Genomic DNA, 21,479 nt, shown 5'->3' with positions numbered 1-21,479 from the left:
AGACAGAGAGATAAAGAGAGTCAGAGAGAGAGAGCGAGAGATGGATGGATAGACAGGCAGAAACAAAGTAGGTTGGATGTCTAATGCCGAATCAGCCTTTTTCTCTCTCTCTCTGAAACAAGTACTAGAACTCCATATTAGCATCTCAGACATCTTCTGTCTCTCGCTCTCTCGCTCTCCCTCTCGTTCCCTCTCTTCCTAGCCCTATTGGGAGACAGGGAACCAGAGCATAGCCACAAGGTCACTGGCAAGGTTTTGAGCTAGATACCAGAGGTGGGGAACACTGTAGAGAACGATACTGAATGTGTTGAGCCAGGAACACCACCTGGGCAGAGAGAGCTCACCCGATAGGTTAAGAAAGAGTATCGAAAATGCTACCTGCAAATGCCAGCATGCATACTAATGCACGCATACATACATGCATTTTAATAAACAGGCAAGCTGTATGCCAATCACAGGCGTTACGAAGAACACAGTCCAGTATACTGTGTGGTGGAGAGTTTCTAGAGACCAGGGAATGTCCAATTAGAAGGCAGGATATATTCTACAAAGAGAGAAGACTGTAATGAACACCCACATTGAGATTATAAATGTAATCTCTGACTGCAGAAACAAACACCCTCTGTGACCTTGCATCCGTGACAACAACAGGGGCGGCGTCCAAGTCTCTCATGGCAGGAACAACGTCTGTTTATCCTTGAAGATCTAACCCCTTCAGTTCATAACTGATAAATGACTTCTAATGTGCAACAAGAATTGTTGACCGCCGTCAGACACACGTGCCTCCTTGTGAATACAAACTAGACTCCCGCCTGACCGTTTCAGCTACCGAGAGGGAGAGAGAGAGGTGACACAGGCATCTGTTGTTGTTCTAAGGTGAGGACAGGGTAAATGGGAACTAGACCGGGCAGAACATTAGTTGTTTTTCCTCTATTTGTTCATAACATAGGCCTAAACGCGATGAACTTGTGAACTGTACGATGTTGTGATTCAATAACAGCCAAAGAGACTGGCCTTGAGCAACCAAAAAAAACAATCATATTGAAAAATGCATTTTACAAAAGAAACACTGCACATGTATTATTTGTTATCGTGCAAACTTACACACGCACAGACACACAAAACTGCAGCTCTCGGGACAGAACACTTCCCATTATCCTGAGACACAAAGAAAACTGTCCACTTATCACCTGCTATTGGTGGTGTTCCCTTAGCTCAGAGGAAGGTACAGCACATGCTACAGCTACAGCTAGTAAATAAAAGGGATGTGGCATGCTGTCTGTCTAGTGCTCAAGGCACGCCTTTGAACATCAAACATCCCCTGGAGCCCCCAAGAGGTAGATGATGAAGGAGGCTTGGGGCTAGTGAGCTAGCGGGCTAGCGGGCTAACGCTGACTGCAGCACAGCCGACCTCTGCCAACCAGGAACAAGGACATGAGGTGTCACGGAAGGCCCAAGTTCATCGCCTGATTGCAAAGCCCCCACTGTTTCATTTGTACAGGAAACCTTGCCATATATATACAGCGTATATACATATATCTATATGTACATATACTTATATATTTTTTATATATATTTGTTGTTATTTTTAAGGAAAGGACTTTGTCTCTTACCTTAACGTCATCAATGGAAGATCATTGGAGATCGACAGCAGGGCAGGGACAAAAACCGAGAGAGAGAGCGAGAGAGAGAGAGCGAGAGAGAGAGAGAGAGCGAGAGAGAGAGAGAGAGAGAGAGCGAGAGAGAGAGAGAGAGAGAGAGAGAGAGGAGAAAAAAAACGAGTTAGTGCAAATCACCTTCACAACACCATGTACAAGCGTTTACTGGACGAGTCTAAAATGGAGGCCGGGTTGCGGTGGCTGTACTGATGGCGGAGCGCTCTGTCTGGTTGTCAAGGCATACCGACTGTAAATAACACAACAGCCAGGGGGGTCATTAAGCCATTAGGTGTTACTGCACTCACTGAAGCACTGCGGTCGACAACTTCCCCTCACGGTGATGGAGGTGGGGAGGCGTCAGGAATCAGCCAACTACGAGACATTGACACCTGGAGTTGGAGGGTGAGGCCACATGTTCCAACAGCGGGCGACCGAGTGTGAAATGAATAGGGCCAGAGGAGAGGGAGGGATTCTTTATTCAATTGCATTTCCAGATCAGACTTCACAGTGATTTCCTTCAGTCTTTGGGCGTCACGCTGCCCTGGGTCGGTTCAGAAGCACCAGGAAAAGCAGAGTGCTTTCAGCGAGCTGGGAAGCAGCCACCATTACCCCCAACTCTTAACATTACGTGAGGAGCGAGGTGAGATTTCATTTTCAGGAAGAACGACATAAGATCTTACGTTTACTGTAAACTACACAGAGGACACAACGTGCAACTGAAACTGCGTTTTAATGAGGATGGTTAGATTTGATTGGTTACATCTGAGAAATCCTCAGTTGGATATCCGAAGTCGTAATGGATGCAGGATGAATGAATCGCGATGATGGAATGACACGACAGTAAAGAAATAATATGAACCTCACAGCTTTTAATTTAATCTTCCAACAGATTCGAAAGTTCCCCGACCTTGAGAGCTACGAGCTGCCTGTAAATCAAAGTCGTCTGTGTAAAACCACCGGCTCCATTTTCCCCTCTGTGCTCTCTGTGCTCTCTGACACAGCGGGGCAAACTTTATAGGGTCAATTTAATATGACATCATTCTAAACGGCCAGAGTAAATCAAGGGGATTTGACTGGTGAATGAGAGGGACCTGTTATGCAAATGAGACCTTTCGACCCCCCCTGACCCCCCCTGTGAGGAGTCACAGAAAGGGGAAAAAAGGCGGGAAGGCGGTTCGGGGGGGCAGGAACAGAAGACAAACTACTGAGGTGACGCCAGACTAGAAGGTCCATTAGCCACAATCCTTAAGGCTGGTGCAAACGAAGATAAAATGCAATATGTTGAAAGCCTTTGATTTAGTGTGGCTGTCCTGTGGTGAATGGTTCGATTATTAGCCCTCAGATGAGCGCACACCAAAGCACCAAGACTATGTTCATGGATGCATTTCGAGGGCGTGTGTAAGGAAACAGGGTGTGAAATGTGCTATTGAAAACTGTGGCCAGAAGGGTAACATGGCGTCAACAATGCGCCTTGATGACAAAGGTTGACTAGCTCAAACAGCTATAGCTTCGCGCGCCTTAAACCTTGCTCTATTTTAATAGCAAACATTTTCGATAGGTAAATACTAAAATCCTGTTATTTTTTGAAGATGAGTCTTTATCCCAGAACCTGCCTAAGAGCTATAATCCATATTATGTCTGGATTTACGTGTACAACATCACTGATTTAGCTACCAGAGGGTTTAAAGACTAACAAAAGACATTTCCTTTCACAATTTCTGGATGGTTTGGAATTGTAATACTGCATGGGTGAGCTCTTCTAAACACTGATTTCTGTTCCTTACAAAACCTGCACACAGCTGTGTTTTAAAGCGCCTTGTAGTAATCTTTCAAGATGGCAAATGCTGTCTGTACTGGTCTTGTTGCGTGTCTCAAAAGAGGTCAGAGGTCAAATGTTCCAACATTGCCTCTGCATACAGATGAAAAGGTTTGAGCTTTGAAGAACCTGGACCATGACTCCCCCCTGGACCATGACTCCCCCCCCTGGACCATGACTCCCCCCTGGACCGTGACTCCCCCCCTGGACCATGACTCCCCCCCCTGGAACATGACTCCCCCCCTGGACCGTGACTCCCCCCCTGGACCATGACTCCCCCCCCTGGACCATGACTCCCCCCTGGACCGTGACTCCCCCCCTGGACCGTGACTCCCCCCCTGGACCAGGACTCCCCCCCCTGGACCGTGACTCCCCCCCTGGACCGTGACTCCCCCCCTGGACCGTGACTCCCCCCCCTGGACCATGACTCCCCCCCTGGACCATGACTCCCCCCCCTGGACCATGACTCCCCCCCCTGGACCGTGACTCCCCCCCTGGACCATGACTCCCCCCTGGACCGTGACTCCCCCCCTGGACCAGGACTCCCCCCCCTGGACCGTGACTCCCCCCCTGGACCGTGACTCCCCCCCTGGACCATGACTCCCCCCCCTGGACCATGACTCCCCCCCTGGACCGTGACTCCCCCCCTGGACCAGGACTCCCCCCCCTGGAGCGTGACTCCCCCCTGGACCAGGACTCCCCCCCCTGGACCGTGACTCCCCCCCTGGACCGTGACTCCCCCCCTGGACCGTGACTCCCCCCCCTGGACCGTGACTCCCCCCCTGGACCGTGACTCCCCCCCTGGACCGTGACTCCCCCCCTGGACCGTGACTCCCCCCCCTGGACCGTGACTCCCCCCCTGGACCGTGACTCCCCCCTGGACCATGACTCCTTTCCCTCCTAAATGAAAACCATGTGCTCCGGTCAGAAATACCAGTGGTTGAGCGAAATGTTACTGATTTGGTGAATGTTAAGGTTATGTGTGGGCGTACAGGAATGTTCAGTTCAAGGACAACTAAAAGTCAAAGCTGCATGAACAGAACCATGTCGATGACAACAGCCACAACGATCACAATGTGATACTTTTTTTATGTGAGTAGAGAGATAACTTTCCACCACATCTCTTCAGCTTCAGTGTACCAGAGGAATACCAAACGGAACCGCACAGACTGAATTGAAAAAAAGAAAAAAAAAACTTTAACATAATCCCCTTGTAAGCCTGGACACAAAACCACAAAGCATTAGCTCTGAGGCGTCTGTGGTGGTGGAGGAGGAACAGAGTTCAAGGCAATTAGAAATGTTGTCTCCCCAGGGATTTAATTGCGTGGAGATAATCATGGACGCGCTTGTGTCCATTCCTTGGAAAGAATACTTTGGTGTGGTTAGATGTAGCGGCATCTAAGGGTTTAACAGCCTGATTAGGATTGCAGATTGCTTAAGCTTTGCTCTGTGTCCTCTCTGGAATGCCTCCACAACAGCGATTTATTATCGTTCAAAAACAAACCAACATAAACGTTCCCCAGGTGGTGCGAATGTAAAAAAAGTAAAAAATAAAAGTTTATTTTGAAGCTAAATATTGATTTGACCTAATATCCAAGATAAATGTCTGAGGGTGGGAACAAATGCTGTATGTGTCCGGGACTCAATATGAGGAAAGACACACAAATATTTTTGTTGTAATGCCTGGGTCAATCCCTACGTGTAAAACTGCACCGAGAAATTGCTCTCCAATGGATTAACTTCAGGAATGTGGAGTTACGGTAGCAAAGCTCACAAGTTCAGGGCCTTTTATCATGTAAGTTACCCCCAAAGTCCTGATCTGGATACTTGAGACATAACCCTAGCGTAAACTGATGAAATATAAAGCAGCTATGTTGACTTGAAGCGAAAGAGTGTGGAGTGTATCAGGATATGAAAAGATCAATGAGCACTGAACCACTTGTTTGTATATCTCATAGCTCTAACCTGGCAACCAATCCTCCCCCAAAAAATGTTTTAACAAAGACAAACAGCATAGTGATAAATCTTAAGCGCAGAAGCAGAAACGGAAATGTTTTTCCAGGGCTAACGGCTACACATACATTAACGACTAAAAAAGCCTCAAGTGTAGTCCATCTGTGCTGTCACCAAGCCTGCCTTGTTCATTAGCAGCTTGCACAGAACTTCTGAACCATCTTAATCACCCGTTAACCAGGGAGAAGTCAACTCAGAGAGACAAACACATCCAGCTCCCCAGAGGGAGTGGACTGGATCCTGCAGCCCAGAGCCCATCATCACAGCTCACCCTTCCAGAACCTGCTGTCATAAGAGATGGATCTACCTCTGAATGACCGCACACGTCACCGTCAGTGACTGATAAACTCCACTTCTGCTCGGCATGCTGGGATATAGAAGGCCAAGTCAACCTCAGGCTGTGTGTCCCCGCGGACCCCCTCGTCTCCACCCCACCCCCCCAACACCCCCCACCTCCTAGTCCTCCACAACCTCCCCACCCCCCATCCTCTCTACACACCCACTCCCACACACCACCACCTTCCTCCATCCTGTGTGCTGGGTCCTCCAGTCCCCCTGCTCTCCCTCTGCACCAGCAGGAGCCGGGGTAAAACCTTCACACTCCTCCTGGGCGAAAAGGTCACACCGCAGCCAATTAGCGGTGACATTTCTAATTATGATTCTCCACAACGGCTGACATACATTTCCATAAGGGGATAGGATTGCTTTATCCAGGCCTTCCCTGGGGACCAGTCAGAATTGTACCCACTTAGAAAACGGCGCAGGCTCATTTCCGGATGGAGAAACCTTCCCCCTGTTCTCAGTGCAGGTGGGCATGAGCCTTGAACAATAGAGACTTTAAACAACTGCTTCTGCCTTCAACAACTTTGAGACTGGTAGCGACCCTTGACGAGGGCTTATTTACCTCTTGAGAGAGAGTGTTGCGAACAAGATCAGCATAAACAACCTGCCTGACTGGCATTTCTAATCAGCGGGAAAGTCTTTTTGCAGACTTTGTCATTCTCTGATAAACGCTGTTTCGGAGGACATGGAAGAACGGAATCCCAATACGTGTTTCATCCAGTAGCGGTCCTGGCACATTTGGCACCCAAGGCAGGATTTATCACCAGCACCCCCCTCAAGGGAGCGCACATCCGGGTACCGCCCCCCCAACCACAACACGGACGTGGCGCGGTTGCTGCCCTTTGCTGGTAGTGCGGGAGGGTTAATTAATTGATGCACTTGGGAAAAAGCCGCCCCCCTCTTCATGCCGCCCTTGGAGGCTGCCTATGTTGCCTATAGGAAGGACCGGCCCTGATTTAATCACACAATGCCAAAACCTCAAATATGATTTATAAAGAGCTTTTTTTCCTTCAACATACTGTACAGTGCTGACCAAGATGGCGAACTTCAGGTTCACAGAGCACTGGACAGTAGATTAATTTCTTAATAAATAAGCAGTATAGACCTATAATATCTCCCCCCCACCCGTCCATGAGTACACCTTCAGCTGTAGAGGGAAGCTTCCAGACTGGAGCACATGACAAACACCTGAAGCCCCGACCCAGCTGAAACCCCTCCCACCGGAAGCCCCACCCACCGGAAGCCCCTCCCACCTGAAGCCCCTCCCACCTGAAGCCCCACCCACCTGAAACCCCTCCCACCTGCAGCCCCACCCACCTGAAGCCCCTCCCACCTGAAGCCCCTCCCACCTGAAGCCCCACCCACCTGAAACCCCTCCCACCTGCAGCCCCACCCACCTGAAGCCCCTCCCACCTGAAGCCCCACCCACCTGAAACCCCTCCCAACTGAAGCCCCACCTACCTGAAACCCCACCCACCTGAAACCCCTCCCACCTGAAGCCCCTCCCACCTGAAGCCCCACCCACCTGAAGCCCCACCCACCTGAAGCCCCACCCACCTGAAGCTCCTCCCACCTGAAGCTCCTCCCACCTGAAGCTCCTCCCACCTGAAGCTCCTCCCACCTGAAGCTCCTCCCACCTGAAGCTCCTCCCACCTGAAGCCAGCTTCTGACAAGTCGTCCACAGCGGATCAGGTTTTTGGACGGAAAAACCTGGAAAACAGGATCCCAGATCCTCTTCCTCCTTCATCTAGCCGTTCCCTGACTTCGGCTGGTCTCAGACACGGCCCTGGGCTGGGCAGGATGCTTAATTACACCCGGCGTGAAATGTGCACCTGCATGTTGCTAAGTGTTGAGGACAGAGAGCTGCAATGAGCCTGATACGCTGGCGACCGGGCTTGACCTTAACGGAAACCTGCCGGAAGGAACCGGAACTGGCTCACACGTCACCCCTGTCATGCCAGCCATTTATCAAGTGTGTGTGTGTGTGTCTGCGTATTCCTGTGTGTGCAGCGCGACATGTTAACACGAGAACCACTGCTGTTTAACATACAGCGTGTGCAACTGTCAGGTGTTCAGGCACCAGGGGCTGAGCAGCGAGTGAGTCAGTCAGCTCCCCCTGGGATCCGTCTGTGAGTGCTCAGCGATGTAAAGCCACACAGCAGATTCCCACTAACAACTCACAAGGCCGCTGGTGCGGCTGGTATTGTACTGGAGGATCGCAGGCTCCCCATTTGTGCATGCCATGCTTCGATGGAGCCACTACTTTGCTGCTCCAGGAGGAAAATGAGATGGGGGGGTTCGCAGCTACACTGGCTTGCTGATTGCTCATTCATGAAAACTCCTGAACTTCAATAGAGATCCATCTGGCGTACTGAGGCACCATCCTTTATTTCTTCATAATTCATAAACTGCGTATTTCACCACAATAGGTTGTTAACCAGATTGTTTGTGAAAAAGTCGACTTAATTTGAAAAGCACTCGTCTGAAAACATCGCCACAGGACCTCATTCGAACACCTATCACTCACATCAGTACTTAACATATCAGGTGTATAAATACCCTCAACCCCAACTTTAAACAGCAGTTTGTTTCATTGTGGTGCACAACGTTCCCGAAGCATCCGAATTACTCCAGGGGCTTTTAGACAGATAGCACTTTTCCTTCCCAGGACATTCTGGCGTCTCTCTGCTTCTAACCTCCAAATGACCCCTTCCCCTCGTTTGTTCTTGGGGGGTTTGCGAAGGTGGCTGGTCTCATCCTTTGTGGTGCCAAGACAAAAGAGGAAGGAAGCCAGTCTTGCAACTTTAGATCTTGGGAAACCAACACACCGCGGTTTTGGTTTGACCCGCCTGGTTCAGCAAATTATCCAGGTGAGGAAGTTAAATGTGACGAGTGTTAATGCTTCTGGGAACCTCCACGCTTCTCCGGTGTCCCTGTTTGTTATCGTTTCATAACGTCTTTAAAGAGGAGGACTTGTTTTAAGGGATGCCTCTGGGAGTCTACGTTAACAGGGCCAGAACTCTCTTTGGAGGTCGAGATTGAGATCACGGTTACACTCTTGTGCCGCCACTTCAATGTTATCTTGAAAACGGTCTGTTTCTTCAGTAAACACATAGAAACAACAGACTGCTAAGGTTGGCCTGGACGGGGATGGAAAGTTAGCTTTGCTAATGGAGTAGCTAAGCCATGCATCTGGTGGATGTGTGTGTGTGTGTGTGTGGGGGGGGGGGGGTTAGGGTACCCTAACCATATAATTTTGGTTTTAAGGTACATCAAGCTGTGGGAATTGGATGGCTAAGATAACCATGTCGAGGCATACTTTATCTTCCATCAAGCGTACAGCATGCGTGCAGCATGGCTACAGATAACAGCTAATGGTGTGGAATGCACAAAATTAGAGGATGTGAGAGATGCACATAAAATCTAGATGACACTCTACATATCAGACTTGACTCCCAGGAATTTGACTGGGCAAAATGTTTCCAGAAACTATGTGTGTGTGTCCCCCTGCCCCCCCCAGCTCTAGTTTTCACTTCTTCATCCCCAGGAGAGTTGTTGTTGCCGTCTCAGAGCTAACACTGTCTCCGGACGCTCCCGTCTCAGAGCTAACACTGTCTCCGGAAGCTCCCGTCTCAGAGCTAACACTGTCTCCGGAAGCTCCCGTCTCAGAGCTAACACTGTCTCCGGAAGCTCCCGTCTCAGAGCTAACACTGTCTCCGGAAGCTCGACCCTGAAGTCCCGATCCAGGTTCTCCCCCGTACAAGGTTTTAGAGAACGTCCAGACCTGTCCACGTTCTGGACAAGACCCTGAGAACCCTCAGGTCCGACCTCTCTGGTCTGGAGTCCAAACCGTGACTGTTCATGATGCCGCCCAGTCTGAGTGTGGGTGAGGACTCAGTCTCAGGGCTGCATGCTTCCCTGCCTCTCTGGCTGGTGTCAGGGTGGGCAGAAAGGTGGAACCAGCTCTTAGCCAGTCCCCCAGCATGCTGTAAAGCACAGCAGAAATGATTATAGGTCTGTCGTTTGAAGTCCCACCGCCACACTCACCCCCTCATCCCCCTCCAATGGACCAGACACATATTTCATTTCCACTGTGCCTTCTGTTAAAGTCCTCTCCCCCTTCAAGGAGCCCTGATGCATTTATTCCAGTAGAATTCTCTTCCGTGATATTAAATAACGCCGGCGCGGTCGACTGGACGAATGACGTGGCCGTCCAGATTCGGTTATAAGTATGCACAGCTGTAGAGTGGAAGAGACTGAGGGAGATGTAGAATAGCTTAGCAAACAATATCCACTCGTAGTTCAAGGATCAAACAGAGCCTTGGTACAGTCTTGGTATTTTATACTGCGTGCTGCGATTGGAATTCAGTCTGCCTTGGCCAAGTACAGTGCCAAGGTTAAAATCTTTTTTTTAAGTGGGAAAACGTTACAAACGTACATCAAAGCTTTGTCTAACGCTGTCGAAACGTGTCCTTGTAGGACACTGCAGTGTGGGGAGAAACCAGCAGCCAAGTCAAGTTCTCACTGGCGCATTTGGAAAGAAAGTAAATACTGCCAAAGATTTACGTTTGATGCAGAAACAGATAACCATTCTTCCTGTTCGGTGAGGAGAACAGCGTCGCAGGCTAGTTTGAGAAGCCTCTGTTTGAACACAGACTGTGTTACAGACAGTGTTTAACAGACCTACAGTAGCACCGCGCGCGAACCGAAGATGCGCAAACCTCCCACAGCCCAGAAATGATGTCATCTCTCAGGGACGCCCAGTGTGCTGCTGACTTGACAGCCCCCCCCTCTCCGCCCCAACATGTGGTTGTGGATGGAAACAGTCTGGTCCTCCACAGCTCTATATTAAAGCACAGCTGCTTGAAATGAGAGAGGAAGAAGAATAGATCGTTTTTGAAGGGTTCATTCGTATCAAACGGATCTGAATCTATGAGGGAAACTAGGGTATGAAAATACTCCCTTCTATCGCATGCGGTGTATTAAATATGGAAGGCAAAATATTAATATCTTTGTAGAGTTATCCTTAGTGGTAGAATCAGTCAACAAACCAAGGCACCCATGTTATTTTCCTACATTCTGACTGGTCTGAAAATATTGTTGCTATATTTTTCAAAACAAAAAAATTATAATTTCAATCAGTGAAAAACTCCATGCAGGCTGAGAGTCAAAGGCTTAAACACGGCCTTTGATTAGTTCTTGTTATTTCTGTTCTATTTTCCTTTATACACAGGCGGAAACCAGGCCAATGAAGAGCCTCTGGAGTCTGGATGGGAAAACTACACCGGGAGAAAAAGGAAAAACACTCCAAATGAGGCCATGAAATATGCAAAAGACCCAATCAGACATCTGTCAGGCCATCACTGGGCGGCGACGGCCAGAAGATTCTAGATGTGTGAGCAGTGTTTCGCGGAGAGTGGACGAGGCCTGCTGGGCTGCATGCTCAGACCAGGAGCCCCTTCCTCTCAGACTGATAACCACGCTGCACGCTCAGACCAGGAGCCCCTTCCTCTCAGACTGATAACCACGCTGCACGCTCAGACCAGGAGCCACTCAGACTGATAACCACGCTGAATTCTCAGACCAGGAGCCACTCAGACTGATAACCACGCTGCATGCTCAGACCAGGAGCCATTCAGACTGATAACCACGCTGCATGCTCAAACCAGGAGCCACTCAGACTGATAACCACGCTGCATGCTCAGACCAGGAGCCACTCAGACTGATAACCACGCTTACTCCCAGAGCCCGTGGTGGGAGGAAGTATCGCTGTGAACTTGAGTCTGTGTGTGTTTTCCTCTCAGGTTGTTTCACTTCTTCAGGGTCCCCAGAGGAACAGTAAATTAAAGAGAGGTCTCTTACCATAAAACGCCCTCTTTAAACAGGGAGCGTGTGGTTGGGGCAGCTGGAGGCCCTGGAACAAACAGGCTCCAAATGCATCCAGATATATTCTTTGTAGAAGTCTTAAGACACATAACATTTTTACGATGAATACTGTCTTAGATATGTATGGTTGTATCTTCTTTTCATTTCATTATTTATTTAAGGATTTTTGCTTTACTTTTAATTCGTTTTTTGTTTTTGTTGCCTAAGACTTGTGGACAGTTTTATATGTTTTGTGTTTCCACAGGGACATGATACAGAATCTCAGAATGCACACCATACAGCCCAGCTCTGCTCAAGATGGAAACGAAGGTAGTACATCTACTAACACTGAATCACTACGCAAATACATTTATCCGTTTTTCCAAATACAGTTAGACAAACGCTTTTCGAGGTCGTGTTTCCAACTCGATGAAGAGATGCTGGGTTTTTGTGCTTTCCAGACCCGGCTCTCAGAAGATCTCAGGTTGCGGAGATGGCTCGCTGATTCGGTTAGAGCACGGTCTGATATTGGTTTTCAGCTCAGGTTCGGAGCTATCTCTTTGAGGTGGGCCAATGTGTCTGGCAGCTGGTCCCCCCCTCGCATGACTCAGAGAGAACAGGGGCTCAACACCAGAGCACAAAGACGCAGGCTGTGCACAGCTGTCTAGACAAAGAGTAGGAAGAGAACGACACAGGGAAGTTCAACTGGACACCAGACGTCAGGCACACAACGAGGGGGGGTGAGAGGAGTGGGAGTGAGGGTGAAGGGGGGTGAGGGGAGGGGGAGTGAGGGGGGATGAGGGGAGTGGGAGTGAGGGTGAGGGGGGGTGAGGGGAGGGGGAGTGAGGGTGAGGGGAGGGGAGTGAGGGGGGGTGAGGGGAGTGGAAGTGAGGGGGGGTGAGGGGAGTGGGAGTGAGGGTGAGGGGGGGTGAGGGGAGGGGGAGTGAGGGTGAGGGTGATGGGAGGGGGAGTGAGGGTGAGGGGGGGTGAGGGGGGGTTAGGGGAGGTGGAGTGAGGGGGGACAGCAAGTGTTGGCTAAACCATAAGATAAAACTTCATAACCTTATAAGGCATTTATGGTTCTCGATTTTCTTGTTAGAAAGAAAATGTTATCCTCAACATTTTTTGTGTTTCCGATTGTGGGGATTTTCTTGAGGCCACTGTCTCTATCAAGCTTCCATGTCCACACACAAGGGCATGGCACTGCTCTGATTCAAGGATCTGGACACGCAGTATGCTACCAAACAACTAACTCCAGCAGTGAGCAGAATATGCTCTGTCAACCCTACAATTTAAACACATGGTTGGCCAACATCCTGTTTTAACATAACATTTAACGTAACATTTCTGTGATTGTTACAAAAGAGACCCAAACGTATTCAAGATAATATTTCTGTTTCTTTTAAAGGCTATCTATTTATCTCAGATTCACACCTCGACCGTGCCATTTAGAAAGGAAAAAAACATTAAGGTTTGCAAAAAGGGTTGGAGGAATGGTTCTTCTAAAGAACAGGGCCCCTTGCAAAATGCAACAGCAGAGTTAAACCGCTAGCCCAATTTACAACAACACCTGCACATTGAACTAAACCAGACATGAAAAAACTGGGTTTCCAGAGATTGGAACTGGTTTTCCTATTTCACTAATTACCCACCAGAGTCCTGCAGTGTTTGGCATGTTCAGGTCAAGGTCAGTTTTCCCATTTGGCTGAGTGCGTTCAGATTCACCCATCAGAGACCAGTCAAATGTAATTTATCAAGAAGACACAGTATTGTATGGCACCTGCAGACGACCACTCAACCCCCATGATCATATTAGCCATGGTCTGGGAGTAACATGGCAACATATGGTACAGACATGTACAGTACTAAGCTCTCACAAGGATCGATTGAAAAGAATGAGAGGCCCATTACCCAATAAAGGCCGTGTTATAACAATCCGATTCTTTAACTGGATTTCCGAGCCATTTCCGCCCATCAATCAGCTCAGTCTGTCACTTAGGCTATGTCTTCACTTCTCAAACCAAACTGTTTCTAATTACCACAGAATGCCAGAATGAAGAAAATACATCAGAAGAGACCTACACATATCACCCACAAAACACAGACGTTCCTGCAACTAGGTTTGCAAGTACCACAGTACTTCAGGCCGTAGAGGTAAACCAATTTAGACATCAGTTAGGGTCTGTAAATGGAGTATTGTCGTTGGTTTGGGTTTTCCTCGCTAACAGGAACAAAGAGAAGCTGTCCGAGTGTGGGGGAGAAGCTCAGAGCCTTTTAAGCGTTTATCAGATTCAGTATCGAGCTTGAACTTCTGGGCAACTTCAAGGTTGAACGGAGCTAAGGTTTCCCGCTTTGTTCTTGGAGCCAAGCAGAGGAAGAAAAGGCATCTGCATGTCTTTAAAACACACAAAGGGGGGGGCGCAGGAATCCACGATGCTCACTGCCAGAATCTGAGCCCACAGCTGGGGAAAGAGTTACCCTGATGACCACTGGAAGGGAACTTTGGGAAAATTGTCTGATGTGTATTCGCAAAAATACCCCCTGCAAGTGTCTCTACAGAGAGATGTGATGAACTGAGAAGTGTTGCCGTGGGGAGGGCGAGGACTTGTGTGACTAGGTGGAAAGCTTTTATTGGATGGTTTGAGCATTTCATTGCTTGGTTTCAGAGGGAAGGTGCTTGTGTGGGAATAGACCAAAACTGGTTTTCCTGGCAAGTCAAGTCTGGGATTCTAACAAAACCCTTCCCACTCGGTCTGAGAGGGTGCTTTCAAAAATACTTCCATTTCGACCCGCCGACAGCAATGGACCAGTATGGTTGTGACCTTCATGTCTTCCTCAAACTGCTGGTCCTCCCCTAAGGCTCACAAAGCAGACAGCTTGTGCAGAGTAGTCTGACTGAGATGCTCAAATCAAATTAACTGTCTGTTTTGGACTTCAACAATGTACTTTTCCCGTCTTCCACCCACCCTGGCTCTGTAACTGACTTCAATTCCACATCTGCATGTGTCGGGGGTGGGGGGAAAGCGTGACTCTCGGTAATGAAAGCGCATTCATCGGTCGATGAACAGCCTTTGGTTTAATGTTTATGCATACAATTCCTTGGCTTAACCCAATCTCCCTCAATACCTTCCCCCTCCTCCCCCCTACACTCCTGTCAGGCAAACTGCTGGAGGAAAAATAAATAACAGATCGACACGTAGGAGAGAACAAAATCGGAACAGCCGGTGGAGTTCCATTCCTCTTAAATCAGCAGGTGTCAAGATGGCTGACAGGTCAGTGTAGAGTGCCCGTGGTGGATGAAGGAGATTCATTGAGTCCATTAGATAAGGACAGTCTGAACTTAAATTAAGGATGCATCTGTGTGGAGGAGGTTCTCTCAGGTTGAATGGTACTGCATCCAGGCACACAGTCCCACCAATAACACACTCATATTTGTATCACTTTGTGTCTTGAGATGTGTCATGTTCCAGGCCAGTACTTGCAGAAACTGACCATTTTGATTCTTAAGAATTTACACCTACTTAATTTATGTTGAGGAATAAAGTTGGCTGATGCAAAGCAGTTGTAAACTTTAAAGCTGTTGACCTTTTGAGCTTGAGTTCCTGTAGAGAGGGATGGTCAACCCAAAATATCTAGAAAGACTATAAAAGTCAATGTAAAAAAGGAGTTGTAAAAAGACACAGTACCAAGTCTATAAAGCTGTTCAAAGCCATCATTTACACAGTCGACCCCGTGAACCAACAGTGAAGGAGACAATCTCTTCCTCTCACAAGATGTACTGTCGGGCTATCACCATGACAACCCCAATCTACAAAGAGGCCAGGATATTCGGCACTTTGTGTTTTTTTACCACCTGGCCCAATGTGTTCTCTTTCAGACATCATCATCATTTCATTTATTAACTTCATCTATGAGCAATTGTGTAATGGCCTAAAATGTCTTACTGTAAGCTGGGACGTGACAGAAAATCGATATGCGTTTCCCTGGGTTTTAAGTTATTAGGCCGGGCTGCATTTTTCAGCAGTGGCTGTTTCTCCTGTTATTTTAGTGTCCCAATGCTGACGAGACTGAAGAGACTGCCCAGCAACAACAGAGCTACACAGTGAGAAGGGTCCCACCTGACTGCAGACTCATGAATACATGGACTTCAGTATTCTCTTTGGAGTCTACTGCACTTGAATGACATTCATTATATGTATCCTGTTTTCCAAGACAGAGTAGGTCTTGATTCCAGGTTAATATCATCTTTGGATCTTCACTGAAAAATACAAAACCGGCTGAGACGTTTTCTGAAACACACATGCTGACGGGGGATACGAGGATGATGATGTGAGAAACGAAACACGCCATGTACAGGCTCAATGTATGGCTGGAAACAAACATTCATTTGTTAGGCAGCTAAGCAACGATGATAAGCAAAAATGGCACTGAGGTTAACCTTGTTGATATTATCTTCTCTGTTGTGTCAAAAATGACAATCGAATCGATGTGCTGTCTAGACCGGCAGTGATAGACACCCAGACAAACACACTCTCTGGAGAGGGTTCAGTTAAAGGAGTTTCTCCCCCCTACATCTCCAAAGCCCACCACTGCTGTCCACCATAAACAAGGACAAACTAATCCTTTTTATCGTTTGAATACCAGAAGATAACTGAAATATTCTCAAGACGCTGGCTCCCTTTCAGCGCAACAGGACAGTTTATAGACAAAAATGTATGTGGGGAGAAGGGAGAAGGGGAATAAAATATAAAAAAGCCATAATGGATCAAAAGCAGTTGCAATAAACATATAAATAAACGCCAGGAACGTTAGGGTGGCAGAAGGGTACTTTTGCAGGAGTAACTCGGTAAGTGGCAGAGAGAACCAGTAAAAAGCCAGAGCTGAAGCTATAATCGAGTTCCAGCTGGGGCTCTTGGACAGGGGGATCTGATTAGATGCAGAGGGGAGTAGCCGTGATGGATGCAGGGGGTGGGGGTGTGTGGTTGTGGGGTGTGTGTGTGTGTGTGTGTGTGTCTCCCTCCTGTCAGACTCAAAATGGCAGACATGTGACTTCTGGAACCCACTGATCACAGCGTCTCTCCAGGCACAGCCATATGGGTTTAGCTATCACCACAGCCCACGCCAGACACACACACACCACACACACGCCTTCAAAATGGAAAAGGCTGTCTCATACTACACCCCCACCCCCCACCCCCACCCCCCCAAGCTTTTTTGTCTCATTCCTGGAGAATTCGCGCAATAATGTAGGAAATGTAGCAAGTACACGACCCAGGGCTGGTGTCAGGGCTTTCAAAGGAGGGATTTCTATCCAATATTGAGAGTTTGGATCAACCGAATCAGATGAATCCTTTGAAGCCTTTGTTGTTGAAGCCAGCTCAAATGTTCCTCTGCACCACATTTTACACAACACCAAACGTAAGCCTCCAATACTGGGGTATATGTAGAGAGATTGTGAATAAAGTAATGTGGTATCAAACAAATGAAAAACGCGTGAATCAGAATTGTAGAGGAGGGAAACAATCAACTTGAAAGCAGCAGGAGATGCAAGTTTTTCTTGGCTTTCAGTCCTCCTCTCTTTCCAGGAAACCCTTCGGTCTTTAATGTGATGCTGAGAGTATTACTTGCCTGAACTACTAGAACCTCTGAAGGACCTGGACACTGACTGGCTCGTATGTTCAGGTGTCCCTGTCACCATGGAGATAACGTCAACCAGCTTTCTGTGTGTTTGGTTTCCAAGCAGCTGATTTCTATTAGTGGGATATTAGCCTCAATGCAATTAAAGCTGCCTCGCTCTGCACTACGACAAAACCTGCTGCGGTTGTAAACAGCCGACTGCTGGACAAGCTGTTACGCAACAGAGGGACAGGAGACTGAGATGGATGGTTGGAAAACAGACTCTGGAAAGGGTTCACGGCACACACACACACACACACACACACACACACACACACACACACACACACACACACAGTTCCAGCGCAACCCAAGGGTCTAACTTCACAATCATGACCCCTTTATATTTCTTGCAAAAAGCACCACCGATGTACAGAAATAGCTGCAGAATATCAACTACAACAGCAGCATCCCTGATGCCTGTGATGAAGAGAACATGGATCAGAACTACAGGAACGTAATCAGAGACACAGGAGACAGCCATGTTTCATTAGTTGTGGAGGTGAAGGAGATGAAGGCAAGGGGGCAATAACAGATAACCCATATCTCCAGCCCGCTGACCGATAACAGCACTGCAGCTCTCTGTTGGGTGAGATACTCTTGAGATGCCGCAAAGCATTCTGGGAGTGTGGTCTCTGTTATAATGTGCTGAGCCGCAGTGGAGTTATTGGCTTGTATTAACGTAAGTACATTACGAGGGCTGGGAGATTAAAAGCCCTTGCATCAGCAAAAAACGGGATATTAATGTTTCATAAGTAATTCAATTAACTCCAAACGCCCGTAATTAATGAGGGTTTGGTGGACAAAAATATCAATAGGTGTCCACGGACAAAAATGTTTGTGCAAAAAAAACACAAAAAAACAGATGTTACAAAAATGATTCTCTGCAATTCATCTTGTCCAGTTAAGTTGCCTGCGCAAGACTAGTCAGGGTTTCAACTAAACACAAAGCGAACGGGTTTTCAGCAAAACAACAAAAGGGCTCAGCGTTACAGAACCACGTGTATCGCTGCCGTTGGCATATTCAGCCGTCTGCAAGTAATAACATGCTCCGAAAATAGTCCTGAAGATGAAAGTACTCCACAACACCAGTCCCATCCCCGACTCCCCACATCTCATCTGACCTCTCTTCATACACAAACTCCTCCCCCCGCACTGCCTTTTTAATACTCGGTCTGTCTGGAAAGGCTGTAATTGTGGCTGGGAGAGAGGCTGGTTTTCGAGGGCTGCCTGTGTTCTCTGCGTTGTGGAGGGCCTGACGGCGGTCAGCTTTGGGCTCGGACCAAAAAGCAATAGGAAACCAGGAGGTCTGCATGTTTGACCTCCATTTGGGGGCATCGGTTGGCAGTTAGGGTGGGTGTGCCGACCCTGAGAGAGTTGCTTTTGGAAAACTGTCTCAATGTCTTCATGATAGGGGTAAGAGGCTAAGATGATGAGTGAGGGGAGGGGAGGGGAGGGGGAGAGGGGAGGGGAGGGGAGGGGAGGGGAGGGGAGGGGAGGGGAGGGGAGGGGAGGAGAGGAGAGGAGAGGAGAGGAGAGGAGAGGAGAGGAGAGGAGAGGAGAGGAGAGGAGAGGAGAGGAGAGGAGAGGAGAGGAGAGGAGAGGAGAGGAGAGGAGAGGAGAGGAGAGGAGAGGAGAGGAGAGGAGAGGAGAGGAGAGGAGAGGAGAGGAGAGGAGAGGGGCGACCTGCTTTGCGACAGGCTCATCACCAGGGCGACAGATGGTAGGGAATGCCATGTGTTGCCGCCGGTTGACACCGATCCTTCACAGTTGGCCCATCGGCAGAGGGCTCACAGAAATAGCTGGAAGGCCACAAGTGCTCGTAGAGAGGGGGGGGGTTTGGAACAGAGAAGTAAACATCCTCATCCTTCACTCGCCTGGAGTCCTTCTGCTGTCGAGCCTGGGGCAGCCAGGACACAGCTAACCCCACAGGCCCCAGGCCCCTGGACCTGGGCCCCAGGACACAGCTAGCCCCACAGGCCCCAGGCCCCTGGACCTGGGCCCCAGGACACAGCTAGCCCCACAGGCCCCAGGCCCCTGGACCTGGGCCCCAGGACACAGCTAACCCCACCGGCTCTGGGCCACAGGCCCCAGGCCACAGGCCCCAGGACACAGGCCCCAGGACACAGGATGGTGCCATCAGCAGCAGTGGCTGGAACATTCCAGAGTCACGTTAGCTGCTAGTGGTTCTGTTTTTAGGATTTTCTTTCTTGTTATTTCAGGAAGTTTTCACCTCCAGACTTTTATTTGGTTTGAATGATCAAGGTTACCACCACTGCGCTCCTCGATGTAGTTTATATGAGCAGAAGGAGAATAAGCCAATCTCCTCCTTTTTAGTGGTAAACAGAAAAAGAGGCAGTTACCAATTCTGAAAGGAAAAGTTGTAAATAAATAAACAAACTAGGGGATAAACCATCCCTGAACAAGAAATCATGTTTTCCCTCCGAAGAAATACAATTCACTCACCTTTTAAGTTCCCATGAGAAGAAGTTGAGTAAATCCTATATTTGTACTTGTCTCTAAAAGGAAACTGCTAGAAGTCATGAAGTAATGTAGGTGTCAACCTCTTTAGAAAACATAATCCTACATAAAGGAACAAACACTTAGGAACGTCGAAGCATACTTTCCACCTCTCTTTCCCTTTCACTGAGTTTCTGTTTGGCGTTGAGCCTCTATGATGATCTGGTCCAGGAATCAACAACGCTTTCAAAACATCATGCCGATAGTCCAGTTCTGTTTTGTGACCCTGCAGGAGATCTCAAACCCGACAGCTAAACAGAGAAGGCCACAGCTTAAGGCGAGCCCAGGTCTATGTAAACTGTCTCTACCTTTTGCAAAACTCCCAAGAGGAAGAATGAAAAACAGCCAATGTTCCTGACAGACTGACCCTAACCTGCTGACAACTTGATCGGCTGGACGTGTTTTGGCCCTATACTGTCTCCATGACGGATTGGGGCCGGGGTTATTTTTAGTTGAGGAACCTTCCTGTCGCAGATGTGTATACTGTGATGACATTCGGTCATTTCCTTCCACTGGCTGAGTGGAGTATCTCTGTGGGACTTACGCTGAGTGCAGGGAAGAGATCTAGAACACATCAGTAATCTTCAGAAGCTCATCCCTGCATGACTTCCTCTTATGACTGACAATGAAACTCTAGCCGACTGCTTTAAGCAGGCATCTCACACTCATCCAACTAACTTTAAAGACATGAGGTGTTAACACATCAACAGCAGAGAGATGATTGGCCAGTTCTAATATCAAGGCCATGTTGTGGAATACCACCCCCCCCAACACCTGACGCTGTAAACAACCAGGATCTGTACTGTATTTGTGTTGTGTGTATTTGTGTAGAAACAACACCACGACTTGTGCTTCATTCCCGACCACAGAGATCTCCTCCCTACCCCATCCTGCTGTGAGAGGTGACCCACCCACAACCTGTTAGTTCCTCCGACAACACGCCTGTTGTTGACCAAAGAAAGAGCTCTGGCGTGCCGTATGGACAGCTGAACAAAGCCCCAGAGAGGTGAGCGTGTGTGGGCTGTCTCTCCACAACGGGCCGGGCTAAGGTGGATCTCCTGGGCTCTGCAGACCCAGAAAATCTTCTGTCGAGCCTAAGAATAGCCACGGGCTCTAATTACAGCTGGCAGAGAAGAGGCCTCTGCTTCTCCAGAATCCTCTGGTCCCATTTCTTCGCTCACTGTCGACTGCCCTGCTGCAATAAAACATGACGCAATCGAGACCCGGCAACAGCAGCCTTCACTATCCCAACACACGCATGTGCAGCTTGCCAACGTGGTATGGCCCGTGAAGGCCTTTCCACCAAAGCATAAAAAAGGCCTCGCTTTCCCTCTGACCCGACTGTGCACCAGCCATGACACTAGATTGCACAATCCCAGCACGCATAAAGGTACACTGTAAAAACAACATTGTGACTACATCTCTGCTTTTCATCCGGACGGCGACTCGACGTGCTCGTGTGTTTCTACACAAAGCCTCCGCAGGCCCTCCAGGAGAGGAGTCTATGTCCTGCAGCGAGAACACAGAGTGTGAGCCCAGAGAGCCCTGACTCGGCCGTGAGGAGCGGACGTGTGGCACCTAGCTGATGG

The sequence above is a fragment of the Hypomesus nipponensis genome, chromosome 20, assembly GCF_054491055.1.
Source record: "Hypomesus nipponensis isolate SF chromosome 20, ASM5449105v1, whole genome shotgun sequence".
NCBI classification, from domain to species: Eukaryota; Metazoa; Chordata; class Actinopteri; order Osmeriformes; family Osmeridae; genus Hypomesus; species Hypomesus nipponensis.
Note: the sequence above shows the minus strand (reverse complement) of the source record.